Below are 12,088 nucleotides of genomic sequence, written 5' to 3'. Positions count from 1 at the left end.
AAACCTATTGCTGGTTACTGGAGTCCCAGGGGAACAAAAAAAGGGAAAAAAATCTGGACAATTTCTGCTCTCCTGTAATGAAAAAAGTAAATGGAAGTATCAAAGTGACACCTCCATCTAGTAGAATTAAGGAATTGACTTTTCCTATCTTGAGTCAGAACACTGCAAAAAAATTCTGACAACCTCAGTTTAGAAAAGTGTCATAGGAAAAGCAGGTAATTCATTCCTCAGTGCAGCCCTTTAATGTATAAGAAAGTATACTTTGCAAACTAATATACCTACTGAATTTTACTCTACATGATTTTGTCTCACTTTTCACTTCCATGCTTTCACTAATTGAGCTTCTGTCTTTTGTTATTTGTACAACAATACCTCAGGGGATCATCTTGTTCTCTTTATAAAAATCTAACTAAAGTGCTCCCGATGTATAACCATGTCTTTGTATTAACTTGTGTTAGTGGGTGTACTTTAGCTGCATAGCTGGAACATTTAAACATACTGGAGAGGATGCACAGAGTATATAGAAATCTTGGATGGTGTTTACATAGCCTTCCCACACATTTTGCCAAAACTGTATTGCTCCAAGTCCTGTGACATGCTAAACAAAAACAAATTTGAGCACCAACAAGGGCAAACCTCAAGAGCAGAAACACATAGTATGTGGATACAAGTGTTATTTACCATAAATCATATGGCTGAGATCTTTAAAAGAAGCTCTTTTCATATATGATCTTGATGTTACTGAAAGGAGTCACCCTTCAGGATGTGATACTCTGCACAGGAGAGCTGAACATAAGTGCTCCACAATTATGTTTCATGAGACCTCACCATATGCCACACACAAAACTCATGTAGTGTAGAAATCAAGGCTCTATCCTGCAAGCAGCTATGAGAAAGCTCAGCCATATTCATGCAAGTCCTGACAAGGAGAGGAAAAAAAAAGAAAGTAAAACTAATTATTGAAATTTATGGGCTCAGGTATTTACATAATGATTACAATTAACAAGATGTTTATCTCCATTTTTATTCTTCATCTATGTGCTTGACATTTATATCAGTCATAGAAATTATATATTTAAAAAAGGAAAAGGTAATTCAGGTCAGCCAGGAAAAGCTCTTTGGGATCAAACTGGAGCAAGAGCTGCACAGAATGGAAGAAGCCCTTCATGCCTGTCTGCATTTAGGCTCCAGCATGGCAAACATCGGACCTGTGAGCTCCCAGAGATCTGGCCCTCAGCCCCCTCAGCCTGGCTGGAAATACAGAGGTGGCAGCAGACTCATGTTCCCACCAGGTGAGGATGCTGAGAGCTGAGAGTCCGCTCCTGCCTCAGAGCAAAGGCGACAATGGTGACAAATGGCTCCCAGGTAATCAAACAACTTTACCCAGTCAAAAGGAAACCTGCCCTGTGAGTGCAATCCATCTGGAGCAGCCCTTGGTGCTCCATGCTGGGGACAGCTCTGGGCCAGTCTGTGGGCAGAAATGACCTCCTGACCATACCCCACACTGTCCAGGTGTGCAGAGGGGCACCTGCTCCAGCAGGGCACAGGGCTTAACAGGTACTCAGCTCCTCACCAGCTGAGAGTGAAACCCTGCAGGGATGGGACATAAAAACCTATGAAGATGAAATCTGGAGACACAAGATCCCAGGGGAAGGTATCCATTTCCAAAAATATCCTCAGAGGGCCACTGACTCCCAAGTGCCACCAGAAGCCACATGATGCGTGCCATCCTCATTCCCGTTCCCTCCGCACCCACCCGAATCTGACGCATTCCTTGCAAATGAAGATAGAGAGATGCAATGACAGGGTTTTGCTGTGGAGAGTACACTCTGTTTACAGCTGCTGCTGTTGGATTTTAAACTGGGAAACAGAGACTGAGCCTCTTCTGAAGCAATAGTGAGAAAATACCTTTGCTCTTTCTTCCCCTCCAGGCAGATACCAAGGAATTCCTGACAGGACCGTAGTGAGGAGGCCGTGTTGGTGCAAATGGGCCACAGAAGTCCTTTGTGCTGTGTCACAGCTGGCCCTGGCACAGACATTCAGAGCCCCTTGTGCTCCACTTGAATGTCCTCTCTGGGACATTTTCTGGGACATTCCTTGGGCTGCATTCATCTTTACACTGCAAATGAGCAATCTTTGTCAACAATCAGTTCTTTATACATTTTGGCACCTGACCTACACATGGCACACCCAGTCAAACTGCATGATACATTAGCACTGCAAGGAAAGATATATATAAAATATATAATCTATAGAAACATATGCACTGTATTGTTTTTCCAAAGTCTGTCAGATCACTACATTACAACAGAGAGGCTATTACAGACAGGTTTAGTTAGCTGTGCATCATTTCACACCTTCATTACAATCTTTACTGGGAAAATGGATTGCTTTTGAGCCTCTCTCCATTCTCATTAAACTTCTACTCTTGCGAGGTGTCAGAACTGTAAAATGCTTAATACAGCCAGTTAATTATAACACCACTCACTACTTCAGCCTTTTCAATTACCCACGTTTCCACCGGCTGGAGCAGCCAAGCTCCCACCCAGGGTGAGTCAGAAAACTACTAACAAGGGAGACCAAGGGGTGGCCAGAGGATAACACACTCTGCCAGACCATGTGGAACCTGGAAAACCATCAGAAAGCTTTCCACCAGCAGCAAACAGCATTTCTTGGGAGGTGGAATGGGAAGTTTGTGATCATGCAAGGATGAAAGATGGAGATGCAGAGTTGTTTTCAACTTCCTTTGTTAATACTGGTAACTGAGAGTCCAACAATATAAACATTATTAAGGAAGCTGTCCTTGGAGTTGCTCAGGGTAAATAGAAGCACTTTGTCAGATGAAAAATTGGCAGAGATTAGCCTGAAATCACATAAACAACTTTGATTTCTGCTTCAGGACACAAGCTGCCAGATCGGAGTTACTTCTCTCCTTGTCACATTTGTGCGTGTATGGCAAGAGCTGCAGAAACCTCAGCTGATTGCAGCTCCCAGGGATCAGACACTGGAAGTCTCCTCCTGGTCCAATGGGCAACTTCCACTCCCTTCTGTAAAAGGGAAGAGAAACAGTTCAGACAGAATCTGACACTTATGCAGAGCAAACTGCACCCATGCCCCCCGAGTTTCTGGTGGTATTGGGGGGATCTGGTATTCTGGGGATGACATGAAGCTTTCTGGGGTTTCTGAACAGCACAAACACCGTGGTGATTGTAAAGCCTGACATACCTTCAACAACTGCTTCACAGGGGAATGAAACACCTCTGACCACCCTGTCTGACTCCCTCCCAGAGCCGCCCGACCAGCTCCCACCTGAGCTGACTCCAGCCTCTCAAAGAAACCTCAGTTTCAGGTTTCTCAGAGCAGCAAACCCACTAGGATGCAAACCAAGATTTTCCAAGGATAAATGACCCTCCTAGATTGTAGGCACAGCACATGGCTACACAAAGGTCACTGCTCTTCTTAGCTCTTTTCTCTTTTTACAAAAACAAAGCAACTAAGGATTTTTCAAGTCACACCTTGCTGTACAAATGAATATTTCATTCTGAGCAGGTAACTCTCAATGTATTTATGAGGAAAGCATCCTTGTGTAAAGGAACACCATGTTCCAGCAGAGACATCCCAAACACAGCTGAGAAAGCCATCTCCCTTATGAGGGATCAGAAGATCAGAGTGGTGTTTTACTAGTTGTATAAAAAGTATCTTTAGCTTTCAGTTGAAAGGAAAAATTTGCATTTAAATAGAAAGATTAATAACTGTAATACACAGAGCCCACACTGAATAATTTTTTTGTAACAGAAAATAATTCATATTTTTATATAAATTGTTCACCTTAAGTCAAGCTACAAAAAATGATAATCATAATATTTTATGGAACAATTCTAATCTAATACAGCTTTGTTGCATTATTATTCTCCAGTGTAAATAATGCATGTCTGCAGTTTTGAAAAAGGCTGGATTTAAAATACTTGTCTCTGAAAATTCAAAAGGATGTGTGCTTTTTGGTGTGTTTACACTGTGCATGAGTTTTACTTATTAAAATTAAAAAAGTCCTTCAGAAGGATAGTAACAAACCAGTCCTTCTACTGCAAGGACAGGCCAGGAGGTGATGCTTATGGAGAGCTTAATGAACTTTTTTGGAAAGAAAGTTTTTCTCTAGAACACACAGATTTGGGTTCACTCAAGTATTTCAACATGATACTGAACTGTTGAGTTGTTTTGGTCAGGTTTGAAACCCGGTCTTAAAACCTATAGAGTTCTATTTTGGCATTCTTTTGGCATTGAGGAACAGATTTTAATTTTATTTTGCCATTATTTTTACCTACAGCTATATTTTTTTAAACACTGACTCCGAGCCATAGGAAAACAACCTCCCTTTTTCCTTTCAATCTAGCCAAGCCTTTAAAAATATATAAGAACATTGATGTTTCAGAGAAAACTTCCAAAAAGTCCTCTAGGACCATCTTGAAGCATTTCCTTTTTTTGTCTGCATGCATTTTGCTTTAGTGCATTAGTTATTTTCCCAGTGCTCAGGAGGACAGCTGAGAGCAGAGGGTGATTGTCTCCTGGTTAGAGCCCCTGGATGGTCTCCTGGAGCTGTCCCAGCAGGGATGTCATACCCTGGGGGGCTGATGGATGCAATTTCTTCCTGCTCCATCTGGGCTGCCAGCCTCCTCCCAGCTCCCCAGCCCACCACGAGGGATGTGTGGGGGAAGCCATCAGGAAGAAGCCAGAGCTGCTGCAGTTGGGCAGAACAGCTGCATTTTCCATGCTGTGTCCTGGAGAAGAGGCCAGTGCAGCCCAGGGGCTGCAGCAACTGCTTGAAGCAGCTCTACTGTTGTTTTTTCACTGCTGGAAGAAGGCAATTCCTTTGCTTTCCCCTCCATGCCAGCAGACCTCTATTACACTCAAAGCATTTATTTTGCCTCTACCCAGGGGATGGCTCCTACATCCCATGGCCAATTGGCTCACACTGGCCACTGTCCCTAGGCACAGCAAACCTGGCAGGATGCCTCCAGGCTGGAAGTGCCACAAGCTCCTGTTTGCAATGGGAAAGGAGCAGTTTCTTCACTGGCCTCACTGTGAGATTCAGAATCTATTTCCCTCTGCAGCACAAGCACAGAGTGGGGAACTCATGACGTTTAATTTATCACTTCCTCATATATTCCAGTCTTTACACATAAAAACTTTTTAATTAGAGAAGAAGAATCAGGAGGTAGTTGCCTGGCGTTTCCCCAGTGCCACAGCGATAATAGCAGAAAGCAAACTCCCTTTTTCTGCTTGGAGCCACTGGCACCAATAATTACTCTCCCAAAATTCAGCTCAGGTTCCTCTCGCTGTTCATTTAATCTTTGTCACTCTTGCTGCCTTCCATTTCATCACTCAAGCACCGGGCAACAGGCACAGACACAATCAAGGAAGTTTGGAAGAGCCGCTGCTGGCGTAGAGTGGAAAGCCCAGCACTGCTGGAACCGAGGGCTCGACAGCAGACAATCAGCAGAAGATGCTCAAAAACACGGCGTGTGTCCATTAGGGAGCTCAGCTCTCTTTAGGCTCTAATGCATCTGGACTCCAGAGGCTTCAGGCTTCACTGTCACTGGGATATGTGCTACTTCCCAGCCTGCTTTTAGGTTGGATGGTAGTGCAAGGATCGAGATGTTCATCTTCCTGCTCTCACTCCCTGTGTCACCATGTGCCCAGAGCCCACAGTCTGGTGCCAACAGGAGGGATGCACTGGCAAGGCTGGCAGCTCCTGGAGAATCCCTCTCCATCATTGTAATCACAGAATTACAACACAAACTAAAGGGGTGCAGGAAAACACTATAATGTTTTAAATGCTGTACAGATACAAATGCACCAAAAACCTAATTTTAAAAGGTCCTTTAAACAGTCAAAATGAAAAGGCAAACCCTTGATGACAACTAGTGAAGAGCACATGAAAGCTAATGAGGACAAGCCCCAGCATTAGCAGCACACCCATCTAGAGCAGGGGAGGCTTGAGTGACCAAACACCTGATCTGCCAGTGCTGGCTGGGCTCCTCCTGCCCATCTCCTCCCTTTAGTTTGGCAGCTCAGACACTCAGGGGAACACAAAAGGATGTCAGGAGGTCAGGGGCAGCTTTTTCCCAGTAAGTGAGCTGGGCTTGGATTTGGTTGAGGAGGTGCTTTGTCTCAGGAGATTTGGTACCAGGGATGTGAGGTGGATGCATGGCAGCAGATCACACAGCTTTCATTGTCTGCCTCAGGACCTAATGACACAAACAAGTACAAGCCAAAGCATGTATCCCTAAATCTAAAAAAAAATCCCCTAATCCAAAAAAAAAAAGTCATGCTCAGGTAGGAATTTACGTTACAAATTTTCCCTTGTTGGAAAAGGCTTTTGGAGAATCTGCACCACAGCAGGGCTGGTTTAGGAACCATCAGGGTGGTGCTGGGGGCTGGGAAGTTGAGCTGAGCTGAAGACAGGTCACCCACACACAGGCAGGGCTTGGGCAGGTCCCTTCACCCCAGTCTCCACAACAGGTCCAACTCTTGCTCCTACCTCTGTTCCCAAGGTGACGCAGCTTCCGGAGCTTCACAGGAGTTTGCAGCGAGGGGCAGGGGGATGAGAGTGCCATGGGTAGGGGATTTCTGCTCCAGGGGTGATGCCGGCACTGGAAAGGATGATGGGCAACTGGTTTAAATCCCAGTTCTTACAGCATGGTCCCAAGATGCTGCTGTTACACATTGCTCTCCTGTGGCAGAGACACCTCTGCCACCTGACACCTCTGCAAGTAAGAAAGAGCAACCCTTTCTCCAGCAGCTGTCATGCCTTCAGGCAGCTTCACAGGCAATTGTGGTCTAGTCACCATTTTTGCCTATTGAGAGGGCCAAGACTGATCAAATCTTTTCTATTTAAAACAGCAATAAAAGGAAACTAATTTTCTTGTGCACAATGTCAGTTAGCTTTACAATATTTTGTCATATATTCCTTAGCTACTCAAGGTTACTTCTGGAGCTTCTGAATGCAAATATTGCCTGACAAGAAGGATGAAACCAGATGATTTTTTTATCTCAGCTATACATTCACATATCACATATCCAAAGTTAACAGGTGACTCTCTTGTGTAAAGCCATTTTCTACTTTCCATGCATCCTAAATAACAGCTATGAAAATCCTTGTCTATTATATAGTAAGATAGTTTGCTGCCTTTATTTTTCTGACCACATGTGTATTGTACAAGCAGAGGACAGAGGCTTTCATGTTATCATCCTGCTCCCTGGTAATCTCATTCTGCAATCTCTGCTTTTTCATTGCCATTTTCAGATGTTTAATGAAGCAACACATGGATATGAGATACCCCTGGTATTTCTTTTGCCCAGTCTCTATCATTTTCAATCTCAGAGCTACTGAATAAACGGAAATATATTTACCAGGCCTGCTTTGCACTTCCCGAACAAAACTCCTTTTGGAGGCAATGAGAAATGTGGCTAACATGGACAATGCAGGTTTAAGTCTCCTTTTTTTCCCCACACTGCCTGTGTGGAAGAACATAAAAAGAACACATTCACAGTTATTAGGCCTTGTCTGCTCTTTAGCCAAATATTACCATTAGGAAAGAGTTTTTCCTAAATGAAGAATCTTTGTTTATACTCCACCACAGCCATTCCCTTGTTGCCTTCCCCTTGAGACCTTGTGCAAGTACCAGCAAAAGTCCAAGACATAAATATGCCACACTCTGCACACAGGTGGGGATTTGCCCAAGAAAGCCATGCAAAAGCTCATTTCTCCCCATTTCCAGCTCAGAGCGGCTCCACTGACCTTTTCTTCCCACACAGCCATCTCAAACGACAGTAATGATCAGGCTTCCACACTGAAGGTCAGCAACATCAACCTTGTCCATTTTTTCCTTCCCCACAAGTTCACACACATCCTTCCGCTCCCCAGGATCACGCTCAGCCCACTGGTCTGCAAGAGCATACATTAGAGGGAATTTTAATGACTTGAACTCGTGCTGAACTTCCTCTTTTAGCTGCTATTTTAGTGATTTGTTGACTCTCCAAGGCTCATTCAGGACTTTTTTTTTTAGCCTTGACAGAGTAGATAGAGTAGACACGGATTTTATGTGCCAACTCTTCTGTATTTTTGGCACTCCACTTGTCACATAGCAGGTCAGTGAAATACAAGTTCAAGAAACAGAGGATGCCTCCCACGTATATCTGTGATGTCTCAAAGTAGCCTAAACTAATCTCTTCCTCTCTTCACCATTAGCAGCGATGCTAAGCTGGAAGCAACGGCTGAGGATGCTTTAACAGCCACACAGAATCCTAATAAGATCTACTTAAATTTATATGGTCCATTTCAGGCTGGCTGGTTGGTTCCTTAGTCACAGCCTCACAAAAGGAGCTGAGTACACTGCTTCATTTTTTGTGGGCTTTTGAATTATTTTAGCATTGTCTCTGATTTTTGTATCAGCCATCTGCAAAGTGTGGCAGGATGTGTGTAAACTTCTATGGCACTTGTACTTTCTCCATTATTATCAGATGGGAAAGAAAACCAAAGTTAAGGGAGATTAAGGTCAGCGTACTCTCAACATCCAATCGCTGCATAATCCACTGTGTTATCGCCAGGGAAGATTATCAGCCTTGATAGGAACCATTCTTTGAGCCATTCAGCTCTGTTGAGGCCCACTTCTCTGACAGAATGGTATTTCTGTTCGACCTGAAGGCAGAGAAATTGTGCATAAATTTTCCACCACGTCCCACTAATGTGCAGCAAGTGACTGTGCAGGACACGGGAGAGGCACTTCACTGCAAATCACAGCTCTGCTCTGTGCTCTGCTCTGTGCTCTGCTCTGTGCTCTGCTCTGTGCTGCTCTGGGCCAGAGCAGAAGGGATGCCAGTGATGTCCCACTGATCATTTGGAGACAGCCCTGCCCACCCCCCCCCAAACTGCTAAAACGCCATGGGGATGAAGGAGAGAGAAGAAGCTGCACTGACCAAGGGGCTTCCTACCAGCCAGGAAGGTGTTCCTGGGCAGGATGAGGCCTCACAAGGCACAAATCCCATGCTGTTTCTTGCAAAGGGCTAACAGGCATGATTTTTTTTTTGATGTTAAGTGGTTCAAAGAATTATTTGGGGAGGGTGAGGCACAAAGTGCAGTGTGCTTGGGATGAGTGACTCCATGCTCTGCCTCCGCTCTCCCAGCAGAGATGTGTGACATTCCAAAAAATACCCTGAAACACATTATCTCCTAGCAGGAGCGATGAATCTCTCTCTAGCAGGACTATAACTCAGCAGATACGCTTCATCTACCAAAGTTCAGTAAGGCTGGGCCCCACGCTGCTTCTGAGCAGCACCACATTGACCTGTTAATAGTCTCTGCATGTCTCTGGGTGATGGGTGGAGAGCAGAGACAGGACCCAGCAGATGCTGGGCTCTGCCATACTTTGCATGGCTGAAACACCTCTATGGTCCAAGAGCAACCAGAATATCCCATATTTCAGGATGATATCCCCCTGTTTGTAGTTAACATATAGAAGTAGAAGTGTTTTCAAACTATCTTAACTCACAGTTCGTTATCCACTCCCAACAAGCTGATGACTGTTGCTCTTCCAGAAGTCGTCTCTTAGCAACAAAAAGGCTCATCAGCTTAGAGGACTCCCTCCAACTCCATGCTGGGGGTTCACATGGGATCTCAAAGGAAGGCAAGATGGAAGAGCAGCTGCTGACCCTGGGCAGGCAGCATTCAGCTCCAGGAAACTCCCTCTCAATTATCACATTGTGCACAAGTGAATGAGGGATATTCCGCTCGGGTGCCCAGGAGGGGACAGAGGAAGAGGCACCTTCTCTTTCCCACAGGAAGATCCACCATATACTCCAGGAACCAATGCCTCACTGCAAGCCTCTGCCACAGAATCTGATCCTTAAAAATTCCTGCAGGCCTACAGCAGTCAACGGCTGCAGTTCAGGCCATAGAAAAATGCCCGACAATGACTTGTAATTCGGTCAGAGGTACCAAACCTATACCGAACCAACGCCTTAATTTGCTCATGGGGCTTTTGAATCACTTGCAAGTTACTTGTGTCACGCCTACCCCTTAATAGCTCAAATTCCACAGCTCCTTTCCATGGATTTCCACTTCTTTTTTGTTTTCAATGACTTGCGATTGCAGTACTCATCTTCTGTATCCGTATTTTAAATATTGTGGGTATCACATGGGGCAGGAACGGAAACCTCAAAACTGATTGATCTGGAACTGAGCAAATGACCAACCAAAGCCAATACTGTGGAAGGAATCAAAATAACACAATTACAGCAAGCTACAAGCAAAGGTGGAATAAAAATTCATAAAATACTTCCACTGTTGGAAAACACAAGGCAAATAATTCAAACACACCAAAATGTTTCATTTTAAAAAGCAAAAATATTTCATTTCAGCATCATCCAAATGAAGCTTGTAGTTTTTTTCTCTCCAAAACCTTTTTGGTGTGTAATTCAGTTTTAAAAGGAAGAACGCAAGGGGTTTTTTTAAGGATCAGATCACATACAAAGTAGCTACAGCATCCTTTTGTTAATTCACAAATGATTCAGAAATAGCAGCCATGGGTATCCTCTTTGAAAAATGAGGATAACTGGGGAGAGATGGGATCCACCTCATGAAATGGGGCAAGAAGAAGCCAATATCCTACTGAGGAGGGCAGTCAGTGCTATCCACAGGGACTGGATACTGAAGCCCACAGGAGAGCAGGAGGACCGATACAGAGGCAGCAGATATGCACAGGGCAAGGGGAAGACCCTGAAAAGGACCTGAGCTTCTAAATTACATAAAAATCAAATAAAACCACAGATAACATTTTACTATGTTGCTTTCCTGGGCAATAAATAGCTGTAGCTGTCATGACGAAGGCAAATGAAGATGATGGGAGGGGAAGCAGGCAGTGAAGCAATTGAAACAGGGGTTTTTCCCAGTAGCAGAAAAGACCTGGGGAGCTGAGAGTCAGGTTCTCATAATGGTCCTGGGAAAGTTCTGCTTGTTGTCCTAGGGTTTCCTGTAATATAAGAGATCACCACTAATCCCATATAACATGTCACAACTCTGCTCAGAAAGCTGGAGAAAAGCAGTCAAGGCTGAAAGGTGCCCAGACCTCCCATGCAAATAGGATCTGCGTGAGCACCAGCAAGGTCCAGGATAGGTTTCTCTTAAGACATTCCCTAGCAGAGAGGGACCATCCTGGACCCAGTGTGGGAAACTTTCCTGGTGCCTAATCAACCTAACAGCTAGGGTAAGGTCTTCATTCTGGTATAATTTTAATTATTTGCTTACATCTTTAGCATTGCAGTATCATATATAACTGTACTTTCATGCTTGGGTAGCAGCAGTAATAGATCAGCATCAAGATCTCTTGCATCTAATCTCAGGAGGAAAGGTTTTATTAAATCATTAAATAGAATCATCATGTGGTCTGCCTTTACAAAATAATAAAAAAAGAAGCTCAGCTTTAGAAGGAGAGCACTGTCCCAGAGTAGCTGAAGTAGATGCTGCCTATCAAGGAGGAAATAGAGTACATGAATTCAAGACAAAAAGAGAGAAAAAGAAAAGCAAAAGATCCTTTTGAATTAAGCCTTTTCTCACCTCTAACAAGGCTCTAGCACTAATCAATCCAAATGACACTTTAGTGTAGAGAACTATTATATTCCTCAATGATCATATGGCTTTATATGTTATAATTTGGTTCTGAATTATGACCTACATCAATTATAATTGAATGCTGCTTCCCACTCTACAATCAGACTGTGATGAGAAGAGAAAAGCAGTGGACATTAGAGGATTACTATCAGAACAACCTAATTTAATTAAGGAGGAGATTTATTAAAATGGTAACATTAACAGGTGTTTTATGAGACTAATAATTAATAAGGTTTCTGTAGAACATTTGTAAGAGAAATAGACAATATGCACTGGCAGCAGAAAACTCCCTGTAATGGGATAACAATAAAGCATTAGGAACTGTAGATAAGATAGCATGATAATAATCTGATAGTGTAAATTATGGTTTGAAGAGGATTAAATATCATTACTGCAAATTAGTATTTATTTAAGCTCCAGCAG

General features: G+C 43.7%; 1 long non-coding RNA gene across 1 annotated transcript; it reads right to left on the bottom strand.

The window, feature by feature from the left end:
* Positions 1 to 215: 215 nt before the first annotated feature.
* LOC108446289 lies at positions 216 to 7,940 on the bottom strand. Its single transcript, XR_001861439.1, has 4 exons — positions 7,799 to 7,940; positions 7,411 to 7,515; positions 6,539 to 6,650; positions 216 to 3,047 (listed from the first exon to the last, which is right to left on the bottom strand). It is a non-coding gene; the product is annotated as an uncharacterized LOC108446289 (long non-coding RNA).
* Between the last annotated feature and the right edge of the window lie 4,148 nt (positions 7,941 to 12,088).

This window comes from Corvus brachyrhynchos, unplaced genomic scaffold, assembly GCF_000691975.1.
Source record: "Corvus brachyrhynchos isolate BGI_N302 unplaced genomic scaffold, ASM69197v1 scaffold4, whole genome shotgun sequence".
NCBI classification, from domain to species: domain Eukaryota; kingdom Metazoa; phylum Chordata; class Aves; order Passeriformes; family Corvidae; genus Corvus; species Corvus brachyrhynchos.
Note: the sequence above shows the minus strand (reverse complement) of the source record. Positions and strands in the feature narration are given on the sequence as shown.